At 32.9% G+C, this 15,494-nt stretch overlaps 1 protein-coding gene across 2 annotated transcripts in view; it reads right to left on the bottom strand.

The window, feature by feature from the left end:
- The window catches only part of SPAG16 (sperm associated antigen 16), a gene marked incomplete at both ends in the record, with an annotated part of 714,501 nt that overhangs the window by 368,097 nt on the left and 330,910 nt on the right, over positions 1-15,494 (bottom strand). The window lies entirely within an intron of this gene.

Below are 15,494 nucleotides of genomic sequence, written 5' to 3'. Positions count from 1 at the left end.
TCCAACATATTCATGGTATTAACTTAAAGAAGTGGAAAACTTATGTTCACACAAAAACTTATATATATATACTTTTTTTTATAGTAGCCATATTCATAATTGCCAAAACTTGGAAACAACCAAGATGGCCTTCAGTGAATGGGTAAATAAACTGGCACATTAAGACAGTAGAATTTATTCAGTACTAAAAAGACACAAGTTGTCAAGTCATGAAAAAATAATAAAGGAACACATAATAAATGTGATAAGATGTAATAAATACCTATGATTAAGCAATGTTTTCTACTATATGACATTCTGGAAAAGGTAAAACTATGGATACAGGGCCTCCCCGGTGGTGCAGCGGTTGAGCGCTGGGTTGCGAAGCTGCCCACAGCCTCTTCAGCGCCGGTTCGATCCGCGGCTGCTCCCCAGCCACCAGAAGAGGGTCCCACATGGCGCGCAGACCTCTCCTGCCGCCCGCTGCTCCCCTCAGCAGTGTACTTCGGTCCTTCTGCCTGCTCTGCTCCCCGCTCTGGCTCTGGTGAATTCTCTCACCCTCCCACGCCTCTGACTGTACCCAGGGCTTGTATAAATAAATAAATAAATCTTTAAAAAAAAAAAAGATACAAGCTGAAATCTCAGAAATAAGAATCAGTTTAAAAAAAAAAAACCACTATGGATACAATAAAATGATCCATTGCTACTATGAAGTGCTAGATAGTGTAGAGACAGGAATTGTCGGAACACTGAGGATTTTTTTTTAAAGGAGTTTAAATATTCTGTATGATATTTAATGATGGAAGTATGTCATTATATTTATTCCAAATTCAAAGATGGTACAGCACCAAGAAAAAAATCCTAAGCTAAATTTTGAACTTTGAGTGATTACAATGTGTAGCTTAATCCTTGATAAAAAGATGTACCATTCAAATGAATGATGTTGATAATCCATGTGTGTGGGAGAGGGGCTGGGAGTACATTGGAAATCTCTGTGCCTCCCTCACAATATTATTGTAAACTTAAAAGTGCTATAAGACAATAAAGTCTTAAAAGTACACTGGAAATCTATAAAAGATGTAATTAAATATTAATCTAGTTGTACATGAGAGAAGACTGTTAAACTATAAATTCATGAAAATATCCCTACAAACACCTCCTCCAAATGTGACAAGTACCAATTTTCAATATATAAATATTGGACCAAAAAAAAGTCACTGAGTAAAAAAGAATATTACTAATAATTGAAGAAATGTAAATACAAGCAAAACTACCTTTTCTGCCTACTTAAATAACAAAGGAAAGTCATTTAAAATCAGTTACTTATGATTAAGTTGTTGCATTTCATAATGATACTCGAAGTTGGAAAGAATGAACTATTTTTTATTCCATTACCCACTTCTGAGACTTCTCTGCCTTATAATACACTGTTTACTAATAACTAAATGTGATTTTTATAGCTCATACATATTTGCACACTTTTAAAATTCTGAACAATACTTCATAGGTGTAAATTAATAAATGAAATTCACTGAGAAATACAAAAAGATTAATGAAAGAAAAATGTTATTTAGCGAATATGACTTTTCAGATTTAATAGAATTTTTCCATTTAAATTTCATATTTCTGTATTCAGAATTCCCTAACAACACCTGTGGGTAGTTAATAATAACACTGAGGTTATTAGCTTAGAAATTTGCTGAGAAGTGTCATTTTTACTCAATTGCCAATGTTTGTAAGACTTAAAATTGCTTAAATGGCTTAAAGGATGCCAATTTAGGACTGATGTTGGTCTACTGGAACGAAACTCAAATTATACAGCTTTCATGAAAATAATTACAAAGCAAATTACTTAATGACACTAATGTATTCATATTACAATTATTCTATGTCTATATACTACCTATAATCACATCATACAATTATTCCTTGACGATTTCTTTCTTCAAATAATAGTATGGGGAATTTTAAGTATTTTAATATTCAGAAGATATGGAACACTTTATATCATGTAGTATTATAGTTGGCTACTAAGTCTAAATATTTCACAAATTAGAGATTTTCCATAGAAAAGTTTCTAGATCATTATTTTCCCTAAACTAATATTTGCTGGAGTACATATGTGCTAAATGTATATTTAAATATAATAAGTGTATTTTAATAAATTTTCTGTGGTTTTATTAGAGTAGCAAAATATGCAGAGTAAGAAGTCTTTAGGGGAGTTTAGGTATCTATTAGATGACATATCCTAAGCAGAAAAGGTGATTTAAGTGGTTGCTTTATACATGAAGTTAAAGATGTTTAACAAAGTGGCTTTTTAAATCTTCGCACATTGTAGTTTATTGTCATTGCAAACAAACAGCAAAAATATTCAAGATTTGTACAAATAATTTGTTAAACATATAATGTAAAGATATTTAATATGTGGTCTTTTTTAGACCCTTTGCTTTTCATTATAAATATGTTATGGTGCTTGAAAATTAGTTAAAAATAAAAGAGCAGATGTTAAAGCAGAAATACAGTGTGTAATAAACAGGTCATTGAGTAGTATTTCAATACTATATAAAATGGATTTGATCTTGTGTTGTACATTCAAGGAGATATCAGCATTTTTTTCTTAGAGAAGGGAGGAAAGAAATGTTTCCCTCAAAAGGACTTTTAGAATTTAGTCTAGCAAAACATGTCACTAGACCCATTAGAAGTCAACTGGCCCTAGCCTCAGAAGTCTGTTGTTTGACTCTCAATCATGGCCTTCCTTTAAATATAATTTATTTCACTTTTATATTATATGGTTTATAAAGATTTTTGGGGGCTACCTTAAAATGTTGATATGAAATGAACTATTTCCATAATAAAGAATACAGAACAAACCTTTTTTACATAATTTAGAAAAATATCAATAGTTATAATCACAAAATACATATTTATATATAAATGCATACATATACAAATGTGTGAATATACATGAACTATTGAGAGTATAACAAATATAAAATATATCATGCATAATGTGCATTAAATATGTATTTGTTGAATATAACTAAGATTAAGACAATTCTCTTACATTGCCAGTCATCAAAGAATAGCTTCAATTGAGTATAATTTTCAAAACTAGATTCTAATATAATTTTTTTAATGTGACAATCACATAACTCACTAAAAACGATAAACAAATGGCCTAGGTGAGGATAGTTGTGATTAACTATCTGAAAACTCTAATTTATAACTAAGGGACTAAGGGACAAATTAACAACATATTAACAAATCTAACTCTCAAAACGAACTATCTCCATTAACATCTCATGATTAATAAATATATAATAGCTGTATTAAAATTTAAATAAAAGCACTGAAGACAATTTGAATGGGTGGAAAAGAATGTTTTAAACCGGCAATTTTTGGCAGGTGCTCTGAAAGAAAATCAAAGCATTGCCAAATAACTCCCTTGGGAAAATATAGTAACACCAGATTATCATGAATTTCCCTAGTTGAAGAGGTTGTTGACAGATGTATAATACAGTGGGACATGAAGAAGCAAATGATGATCTTCTCAAGGAAGTTTGCATTTCATAGAGCTTAAAGTCACTAGAGAACTGTATGTTTTATTCATATTTCTGAGAAACATACTTCAGGTCAGGGCAAATAGAACCTTGCTTTCAGATACGGTTCTCAACCAGAAAACTTCATATAATACAGAAAAATGGCAGATTGAAACATTAAAAAAGTGAAATGTGATAGTTGACTGAAGGTTCAAGATTTCATATCCAGGCCCATGCTAACTCTTACCAGCATAGTTTTGCTATATTTACTGAAAGGGAAAATATGACAAAGTGAGGGCCTGATAGGCTACAGAAGTGCTGCTCAAAACAGCATCTCTCGGGGTAAGGGACTGGTGGCGGGGAACACTAGAGTCAGGACCAAGGGTTGACCAGGCAGATAATAAACTCACAAGCCATGCCCACTGCTCCCCTCAGCAGTGTATTTCAGTCAATCCTCCTGCTCTGTTCCCCACTCTGTCTCTGGTGAATTCTCTCCTCCCCCACATCTCTGGCCTGTACCCTGGTTCTTGTATGCATAAATAAATAATTCTTTAAAAAAAAAAAGCACGACAATCTTTAGTAAGAACTATAACTGAAGGCTATAGTAAAATTCTCAAATCTTCACATTCTCTTTCCCAAACTTAAGGAACTTGAAATGGAAGCCAACTTGTAGTTAGGGTTTCGCTTCATAACTATGAAATTAGATAAAAGAGATTGGGTTGTTTTAACACCTAGGATAGGTGGATACAACCACTGTTAGTGTACAAAGGTACCACTAAAGTTGTCTCCCCTAAAAGAGACAAATTCTCATTTTTGACTCCACTACTTCCATGAAGAATACTTATTCTGCTAACAGACACTTTCTCCAGACAAGCTACAATGAACTTTATACAGTATTTTATTTACACAACTTTACATTAATCACTTCATAGGCAAATCTATCCCAAATCTCCATTGACAGTATAATAGGAAATGACTGAAATCAATTGTTTTCTTTAAGTTAAAAGCCCTAAGTTTTGGTCCAAAATGCCACACAGAAGCATTTGCTTTAGTTCAAATTATTTTCTTGAAGACGTTAATCCTGTTTACATATCAGGAGATTTCATAGAAATTCTCAAACATAGGACTTTCAAGCTTTGTATAACAGACCTGAATAATAAAATTTCTCCAAAGAAAACAGATTATTTATTCGTGCTTCTAAATGAAGAATACCACTTAGGGTAGGTCCTGAAAGGACAGGGTTTCTCAGAGGTTATCAATTAAATTCCACAAATATTAAAGATTACCTTAACAGTGCTAGGCAGCGTGCTAGTCATAAGTCCACTATAAATGACAGAGCAACTTTCCTTTCTATCAAGAATGTCATGGTACAGAAAAGAAACTGACAATTTATAAGGTAACTGATGCCTGTCACTTGAGAATATAGGCTCCCATTTGGAGATTTTCAGATTCTTAGTCCATGAGAGGAGTCATGAGGGCAATTTATTTCCCAAACAATACAAGTTCCTTGTAGAAAATTTAAAACTACAGACAAGAAAATAAAAGTCTCCACAATAAAAAAAAAAAAAATCCACAGTCCTTGTATCCACAAGATAAATAATCCTTTGAGTTTTATTTTCCCAGAATTATTTTAGACAACTAAAAATACATAGTATGTGCTCCAAATATTAAATGTTTTTCTTAATAAAATTATATAATCACATTATAAAAGGATATAGAAAATAAAATAAAACAGAAAAATACATAGAATCAGTGAAAAAAAAAAAACACATCACTTTGTAATACACACAAACACTGCACTGTCTGGGAAAACCTATAGTCAGTATTTCCCAATAATTATTTTGGATTCTCTCTTTACATGCTTGTAGCTGGAAGTAGATACAGAACAAAGATAACATTTTATAAAAATTAGAATCATACTCTATATTTTGTCGGATTTTGCTAAAAATCAGCCAAATTTGCTGAATTCAGCCAAAGAAAAAAGGAATTTGCAGAAATAATTTTATTAAAGTTTTTTTAATTTAGATTTTTATTATTGAGGTTATATTGGTTTGCAGCTTTGTACATAATTCAGGGGATAGGTTCATACCTTCCCAGGTGCACATAACTTGCCCTATACCCCATATTCCTTTGCCAATGAAGTTAAGCCCCCTCTTCTGCCCCTCCCCCCTTCTAGTAGCCTCAGTGAAAATGAAATTATACATTTTAACATATATCTATGTGTATATATATATACATTTTGCATTGGTTTAATGTTTGATTTTTCAAACCTCTGAAATGTGGAGGTAGTAGAAGGAATATAAAATGTTCCCTTGTGGTAAATGGTAAAATGTGACAGAATCGTAACTGAATAGGTGGTATGTAATGAAAATTGAATCACTGAAGACATGACACATTCCAAGACAGAGAAGACTGATGGACAAATGAAGAGGGAGAAAGCATCCAAAGTGAATAAGGAAACAGGGTAGCAAATCAAAATAAAGCCAAAAAAAAAAAAAAAGAAGGAATAAGTATTCTGCATTCAGTCTCTCGGTTATTTTGGCTAGGAATAAATGATTGCTTTGGAAAAAAGTGGCTGTGCTGAGATCACAAAATTGATGTGGGCAAATCATGAAGGACTTGAATGTTACACTAAAATGTCCTTCTCTCCCTCCCTCCTGCCCTCCCTCCCTCACTTCCTTATTAACCTTTACACCATTCATAAATAATAGATGGTGAAAGAGGTAGAGGATAAAAAGCAGTATTTTAGGATAATAACTCAGGCAGATCTGGAAAATATGGACTTGAGAGGTAAGAAAAAAGTCATTTTTGTGACATTATTCATAAGTGAGATTATGAACTTTTTTAAAAAAGCTATTTTATACATATAAACATATATATATATATATATATACATACATACAGAACACCACTCAGCCTTAAAAAAAAAAAGATGAACTCCTGCCATTTGTGACAATATCGATGGACCTGGAAGGAATAATGCTAAGTGAAATAAATCAGGAGAAAGACAAATACCCAATGGTGTCACTTACTGTGATATCAAACAATGAAAACTGAATAAAGTAAGAAAATATTCATATATAATTTACATACATAGAGCTTGTAAGATCATTTTGAAATGTTAAGTCCAGTGACACACTGCATGACATCAGAGCAAGAACCAAAGTACATGACTCAGAAATGAGTTCTAAGGCATCTGGCTTTATGGCCAGAAACAAGGCCAGTCAATAATCATAACAAAGATCAGATTAGTATGGGGAAGGCTATTTAGCTTGAGAAGAGGAAGAGTGGAGGGGAAAAGTAAACATTTTAATCAAATCCAATACTTTGTTATCGATTTCTCTTTGCCAGACATACCTTGTAGAATACTTATAATGCTTTTGACATTGAGATATTTGGCCAAAGCTATTGGATTAGTCAAGGTAAAAGCTCAGCTCCCGGTGTAATCGCTTGTATTCCATTTATATGTGATTTATTCTTTTCTCCACAAGAAGGCCCTTTTTATTGATAAAATAAATGAAATTGAGAATCCCAAAGGGAATTTGATGTCCACTCAGACAAAATAGGCTTGCAAAATATAAGTGGCAGCCAAGGAAAGGCTGCAACTACAAGAAGATTGTGAGTTTCTTTTACTTTTTAATTTTTTTTCCCTGGCGCAAAGTCAATACTAGTCAGATTTTCTGTTCTTTTACGCGTTAGCCAATTAGCTAACCTTGAAGTTTTAAATTACTGAAAGATATGTTCCTACATTTCAAATTCAAGTTTTGTTATTCAAAAAACTTAATGTCATTTACTGCCATTAAGGATGCACCTGCTTGTAGTTGGAAACTAAAAAATCCTAAGTCTATAAAGCTTTTTAAAGTAAACTCTCTACAGAGGAAGTTGATATTTTCTTATTTGCTTTGCTGAAGTTAGGGCAATTGTCAGAAATATATTGACAAGTCGCAAAGCTGTCTTGCTTAACATGCTTAGTAAGTTTTCAGATCAGGCTGAGATATCACAGCTTCCATAATGTTTTAAAATAATGTACTGGTAAATATTTAATATAACTACAGCAGGTCTTATTGAGTTTTGTGTCAATCAAAGGCATCAAATACATGGAGAAAAATGAACTTACAGTCATAATAAAATAAAATTAGGTAATTCCTAATGAATACACATCAGTCCATTTTTATTTAGTGTCAAAAACGATGGATATGGAAGAAATATAAACTATAGCCCTTTTTTCTTGCACAAGTGGCTTTAGTCTAGAGTCTGCACTTAATATTCAGACCCTGAGGATATTAGCACTCAAAGGACCTCATCCCTCAGAGTCCAGGCCCTTCTATATTAAATCTATGATGCAGAAGAATCAAATAAAAATTTCAAAGTTAAATCAGTGTGAGAGCAAGATATGGGGTGAACTCTATGTTTTTAATGACTAATTTTTTTTATTACTCAAAATTCTTTCCAGTATTCTACCTGGCATTTTTATTTTTTCAAATTTTGTTGTCAATTAACAATTTACAATTTATAGGTTTACAACACCGTATATCATTCAGCAGCACAGGCTCACACACAACTCATTAGATGCAGTTCACCACAAAGCAACCGCCATGAGGCAATGAGAAAACAGGGAGGTGACACAATGGACCATGGTGGAAGATCAGTTCTTTAACTCATTGCAACCACTATCTGAAACTATGTTCACCAAAGACTTCTAGTTGTTAAATGTAGTAAACACAATCATTCCATATTGTACGCCTTGGTGGTGTTGATTGTGCTATTTAGCCTTCTCTCATGCATCGCTTCTTTCCTAGCTTACTCAGTTTCATTCCATCCTGGCTCATCTCTTGCTCCCTAGCACCACTCTTATGGACTCTAATTTTAACTCATCTCTTCTGTTCACATCACACATTCTGTTTCAATTAGTTCATCCATTCCTATCATATATACCCAAGTTAGGGCTCCAATATAATTTATTATTTAAATTGGAACAATTTTAGTTAAAAAGGAGATGCTATTAATAGTGGTAGAATGATAAAAGGATAAACTTGAACTTTTCTGGGCATACCTGGAGGAAAGATCATCCCATACATGGAAATGTAGGTTACAAATAGTTTCAATTCTACATCTGTCCTCTCTCCAAACCCTTGACCCTACAACTTTGTAGTTGACATTTTCTCTTACTCTGGGTTTTGACCAATAGAATGATAATGACATGGTGATGTGCCAGTTCATACCTCATCCTCAGGAGAACAGGAATATGTCTTTTGGCTCTCTTGTATAGTCGGGCTTGCATATCTTTGTACCTGAGCCTCTCTGTGAGAACACATCAAGCCTGGCCTATGGTGGGATAAAAGTTTCCTGTAGTGCAATGGATCTCTGAAGTGATCAGAGGCCACAGGGCAAGGCAGATTTGATGGGGTTGAGATTTGAAGGCCTCAGCCTGCTGCCTGTGGATATTCTCCATCCCCCAGCCCCAATGAGGCTGGCTTTAGCTATGGCTTTCTCAGTAGCAATCCATAGTATGAAAACCTGTTGTTGTCATTCATACTTTATAAAGGCTATTATCACTGTCTGATTAGCTGTCCAGCATTCAAACAGGTTTAGCCTCAGGACTTACTGTTATCTTTCAAGGTGTTAATTCCCTCAATTAAAATGTTTTCATATATATTAATATGGATTTCCCAGGTAAGAACTGGAAGCTTTACTGATATCTGTGCAGGAACAAAATTTTCTAAAAAACGGCAGTAACTTGCCAAAGCTTTACCTTTAATTTAATCAGACTATCAATCAGCAAGTTTAGGTCATACAAGCTAACATTTCTTTACAGCTTAGATACAGCTGAATGATTTTTGGTTTAACTAGAGGCAAAATGTTAGTTTCTCATGACATTTAACAATTTCTGGAGTCATTATTTTGACAACATCTGTTTGACCTGAGAAACTTCTTACCTATAGAAATTGTCTTAGGGAAAAAATTGCTCATAAAAGACTCAAGAATGAAACTGACCTTTAAGGTCAATTTTAATCATCTATTAAAAATAAATATAAACTTCTGAGTACAATGATGACAGGACCCAGACTTGTAACTCCCCTCATGCAGAGTTTATTAAAAAACAGGAAGAGACAAAAACAAGGAACAACATGCTCTAAGACCACAAACTAGTAAATATCATTAAAATACACCAAAATTCAAGGAAAGTTTGCTAAGTATGCAACACACCAAATTGGCTGGGACAATGCACAGAGGTTTACTTTACAATTTCTTGTCCATAAAAGAATTGCAGCTTCAAGAAATGTTTAAAAAAAAAAAAACTAGAAGTCTGGAAAATCCTATTAAAACCTCCTTAGAGAAGAAATGGGAATTCCAAAGGTCATGGAAGCAGTTTTTTTTTTTTTTTCTGTAATAAGGTTGAAAAAATTAAGGAGAATACACACTGGGAGTTCCCTCCAGATTTGAGTGGGTCCCAAGACATCAGAAGCAGCCCTTCATTTTGGGTAAGGGATGCGAGAAGCAGAAAGTTCAGGAAACCTTACAGATTCCTTCTAGATGGCATATATAACTGGAAAGTCAACATTTTTTAGACCAGTTTTATTTGACTGATTTCGTCTTCATCTCATTTTTCCCCTTAAAATCTAAGATTAAAATGATGCTAAAAGTCAGAAGAAGGGAACAGATTTAAAGAATAAGAGAAAAATACCTCTTTTTGAAATCTATTCACTAAGAAGGAAAGGAAAGAGAAATGGAAAATTACCGAACCATATTTCCAAAAGATGCAAGACAACATAACATCTATGATTTTAGAGCATCTAGTAGAGAGAGAGGTAATTTCTAAGATGATGACAATAGAATGCAATGGGGAACAGGGTTTGTAAAAATGGGATACAGGGTGACAAATGCTACTCAGAGAAGGCATTGAAAACTGTAATTTCTTTATGTTGAATGTGTATTTTATAAGTTGAATGTACCAGTTTCATGTGTTCAAACGTTTTCTGCTAATTCAATAGCTACTACTTGTGGTTGAACCATCTGGAGTAAGAATAAGGCAAGGGTATGGTAACACATATCTGAAGACGTGTGAGCCAGTACCTATGAATCACACATGGCACAAAAGTTTTCTTCTCATATGTACACTGAATATTCTTCAGGACAATGTGCTGGCACATTTAAGAAGTCTCAGTAAATTTAAAAGAATTATATCATGCAAAGCATGTTTTTCAACTACAATGGAGTTGAAAGAGAAAACAATAACAATGACAGGTAGAAATGGGTGATATCCACAAATTTGTACAAATTAAAGAACATAGTTCTAAACAGGATGACAGAAGAAATTGTAAGAAAAATTAGAAAATATTTTGATAGGAATGAAAATAAAAACACAACATACTAAAATTTGTGTGTTGGGAATGGAATTAGTGGAATTAACTTACAAAACACATATTCAAAATATAAATCGAAATTTTCCCTAGCATTAACAGGAAATTCATAGCTTTAACTGGTATATTAAAATGCAGAATGTAAAAATAATAAATATTAGAGTGGAAATAAATGAAGTAAAGAATTTTAATAAATATACATGATCAAAAATAAAAGTTGTTCTTTGGAAAGGGTAGCAAAATTGACTAATATTTAGTTAGACTGATCAAATAAAAAAGAGACTACTTAAATTGTAAAAATCAGGGATGAAAGAAGGGACATCACTACCAAATTCACAGATTTAAAAAGTATTATAAGGGAAACTATAAGCAATACCACACAATATGGCAACAAGTTAGATAACCTATCTGAAAAGAACAAATTCCTCAAAGTGAATTAGCAATTAAAACACTTCCACAAAGAAAAGGCTAGGACCAGATGGCTTCACTCATAAATCTTGCAAATCTCAAAAGAAGAATTAATAATAATCCTTCATTCTTCCAAAAAATACAAAAAGAGAAAAGACTTTGCAATTCATTCTGTGACACCAGTTTTTGCTGATTCCCTAACCAGATGACAATATAAACGAAAAGGTAGACCTATATCTCTTATGAATATAGATGCAGATACCCTCAACAAAATACTAGCAAACTGAATATAGCAACGTATTAAAGAATTGTGTGCCAAACAAGTATTTATTTTAGGAATGCAAAGTTGGTTTAACATACAAAGGCCAATAAATGTAAAATACTATTTTGACAGAAAGAAAAATGAAATGATCACTTAAATCTTGCAGAATAAGCATTTAACAAAAACCCAACATCCTCTTGTGATAAACACGCTCATCAAATTGGGAATAGATGGTAAATTTCCTCAAACTCAAAAAGGTATAACAAGAAAATTTATACTCAACATCATACTTAATGTTTTAAGATGGAACACTTTCTTCCTAAGGTCAGAAATGAAACAAGGACATCTGCTCTTGCCACATCTAGTCAACATATATACTTTTTAGCTAAGCAATTTTAGCTGAGCAAAAAGAAATAAAACATCAATATTGGGAAAGAAAAAGGAAAATTATCTTCACATTTAATGTGAAAGAAATCTACTCAAAATATTAAAATAAAAAGAGGTCATATATTGGTATAAAGTCAATAGAAATATATTTATATATAAAGGTATTAAACAATTTTAATAGCTTTAATGAAAAAGAAGAAAATACTAAAGAATAAATTTAACAGTAGCAGACATAGATTTATGCATTAGTTTTCTTTTTTGGTGTTGTTAAAAACTCAGCAGCATAAAAAATAACAAATTTATTGTTACCTAATTCCGGAGCACAGACTCTGAGATAAATTTCATTGGGCTAAAGTTAAGATATCAAAAAGTCTGTTATCATGGGGAGAATCCCTTTCGCACACCACACCACATGGAGTCACATCACTCCTACTCCGACCTTCTGTCTTCCTCTTTCATATTTAAAGGAGACTTGTGATTACATTGGGCCTACTTGGATGATACAGGATAATCACTTTATCTGTAACTGATGAGAAATTTAATTTCTTCTTTAGGTTTAACTCCACTTGTCATTTCACATAAGCTATTTTATAGGCTCTATACGTTTTCCTTCCTTTCTATTTTCCATCAGTGTTGAATACCAACATTTTCAATAGTATGGGAACTCTCAAAATAAGATTTCTTCCTCTCCAGAGTTTGCTGTGGCTGCTTTGTTGTTTGTTTGGTGATTTTCCTCAAGTAATTTAATAAAGTCTGTATTCCTTGTTATGTGAGGGTACAGAAGTCTGCTTGTTGAACTTAGTGATTAAAGAATGAGTGAACATATAAAGATTAAATGCTTTGAAACAGTAATTCATTCAGTCTTAGATGGGTGACTTAGTGTTCATGTTGGAGCACTTCTTCAACACTCTGGAAGTTTACACTCCGCCTTAGCTTTTTTTTTTCTGCTTACACAAATTCTCAAGGTCAGTCAGAGGTGAGACAAAAATATTTAAAGATGTATGGTATTACTTTCAAAGCTTAGCCCCATCATATAAATGATGACAAACTATATTAAGAACAGAAGCATAATATACACCTTTTCAAAGTACACAATTATTATTATTATATTTAATAAATGTATCTCAACATCATCTTGGTAAAAATTTATTGAGGTTTCTAGATTAAGAAAGCATTGGCCCTGGAAGCTCCAGAAGTGGCAGGACCTCACCATCTAGGGAGAAAATACACCAATCTCTTCAATTATGCTTTGAAATTTGAACGCTTAGCTTTATGCTAATAGCAAATAAAAGGTTTTCCATGCTTCTGGGTTTATTTTTTAATAACAGAATTATATACTTATCAAGAAGCTTTCATATTATGGTTATGGGCACTACATAAATACATGAATAGGTAGCTTGTGCAGGAAAGAGAATATGAGGGATTTTGGAGAGGTCCATTTATTCACAATTCATAAATCAGCTTATAAGGGTGGAAGCAATGTTTAACAGGATGCTGTCAGCTCTATTTCTGCCTCAGGCAGTGAACTCAGGCTAAAATGCAGCACTGTGAAATTGTTTAAACCACTAATCCCAACTGCTTTCATTTTATAGAGATATTTGGGAAGATACATGCTGTTTCACATAATAAGCTGTGGTCATACAAAAGAAAGTACAACCCCAAGCAGTGAGTGAAGAACTGGACACTGTATTTACATTCAAAACTATCTTGCTGTCATTGAACAGTTCCATAGTATGAGTAAAAATCAAATAAAAATTATGAAGGTAGTGTAGCATGAGTTTTATTGATCTATTAATATTCACCTGCAGATTGATAATGCAACTCTTATGTTTTAGTTGCCAAAAGTTAGTCTAAATGGAACAACTATAATAAAACATGCCTGTGGATTTATGAGGTCATATCTGAATCAAATTTATTTGATTTTTAAATTATATATAAATATTTTTAAAGATTTATTTATTTATATATAAAAGAACTGAGGTATAAGCCAGAGGTGCAGGGGATGAGAGGATTTACAAGAGAGAATAGGGAGCAGAACAGGCAGATCTAATGAAATACACTGCTGAGGGGAGCAGTAGGCAAGGCAGGAGAGGTCTGCTGCGCCATGTAGGTTAGCTCCCTGGCCAGCCAGAGATTGAACTCCTGCTGCAGTGGCTGGTGATATTTTGATAGTGCTATGTCTTTAATCCCTATGCCACCAGGGAGGCCCTGATTTTTAAATGATATATAAAGTATATAGAGGGCAGAAAAATTATCTTCAACAATAAACTGTTTTACTGTTTAAATTACCTAAGCTAAAATAAAAATTGAAAATCATAAATATAAATTTCAGAAAGCAGGAAATTCAACAGTATTTGTCATAAACATTACATGTTGGCATATTATATTATTATAAGCATACATATTACATGCAATATGTATAAGACCTTCAGTGTTGATTTGCATAAATCAGCATTACAAAATTTTTGAGATCTATAAACTTCTTCAGAATTGATCTCTAGTCCAAACTAGAATTTTGCTGTTGTTGTTGTTTAAAAGTATCATATATTCTTTTTTATAAATTCTACAAAAGCACATTTGCTATTCAATATCTCTCACTTTAAAATATTTATGGATAAATGTATTTTCTCCATTATTTTTATCCCACATGTAGAAAATAATAATAATAATAATAATAATAAACAGTTTGGCAGCATTTTACTACAATTCTTCCAGAGGACTAAATGTAAAATCATATTATGAGTGAATAATGATGTATTTCACTTCATTTTAATTTCAGTAACCAAGTGGGAAAACAGAAAGATCTATTAAAGGGACCATGTGCTGGCCAAACACTGAGAAAATTTCGAGTCACTGGCTGTCATGGTAACAGGGCACTATCCAGATCTAATTAGTATGCCCCGTAGCTACACAAGTTTAAGTTATACTTCTAATTGTGTTGTCTCTGCTTGTGAGATGGGTTTTACATCCCTAAGAGCAGATAGAGTGTTGTGGCTCTATTTATCTATATACCAGATATGGAATGCCCTACATGTTCAAAAATGAAGTTCAAACATTTAGTGCTGAAGATAAATTACATTAAACTAAAAAAATTAGCTTAATCTTCTCATAATTCATATATGATCCAATTAATTCACTTCAATCTAATTGCATTGATATTCATACCAAGAATAAGACTAAGATGGCTAAGAATGGGGGGAATTTTATGAACATTTGGAACTCTACAAAGAGGCCACTTAAGAACAAAAATTCCCAATGGACTAGTTTAGAAATTACAGTAAAAATGATAAATCTCCAAGAGTAATTAGACCAGAGATGTAAAAAAGAGTGGAGTCCAAGAGTGTTTACAAATGTTAAATATAATGATGAACGAGAGAAGACAGTCGGGATTGGGGTAGGAACTGACCATGGGAACTGTAGGCAGAGCATTCTGTCCACCAGAGGTGGTAAATCTGTGCTCTGCAAAGTTCTTCCTTCTGTGCCACTGACTCTGAGTATGAAATTCAGTGAATTTTGAAAACCAGGAGGTTCAGTTCTTTCAGTTATGTCATCTTTAAT

The sequence above is a fragment of the Talpa europaea genome, assembly GCF_964194135.1.
Source record: "Talpa europaea genome assembly, chromosome: 1".
Lineage (NCBI taxonomy): Eukaryota > Metazoa > Chordata > Mammalia > Eulipotyphla > Talpidae > Talpa > Talpa europaea.
The sequence above is the reverse complement of the archived record's forward strand: the minus strand, read 5'-3'. Positions and strand labels throughout refer to the sequence as shown.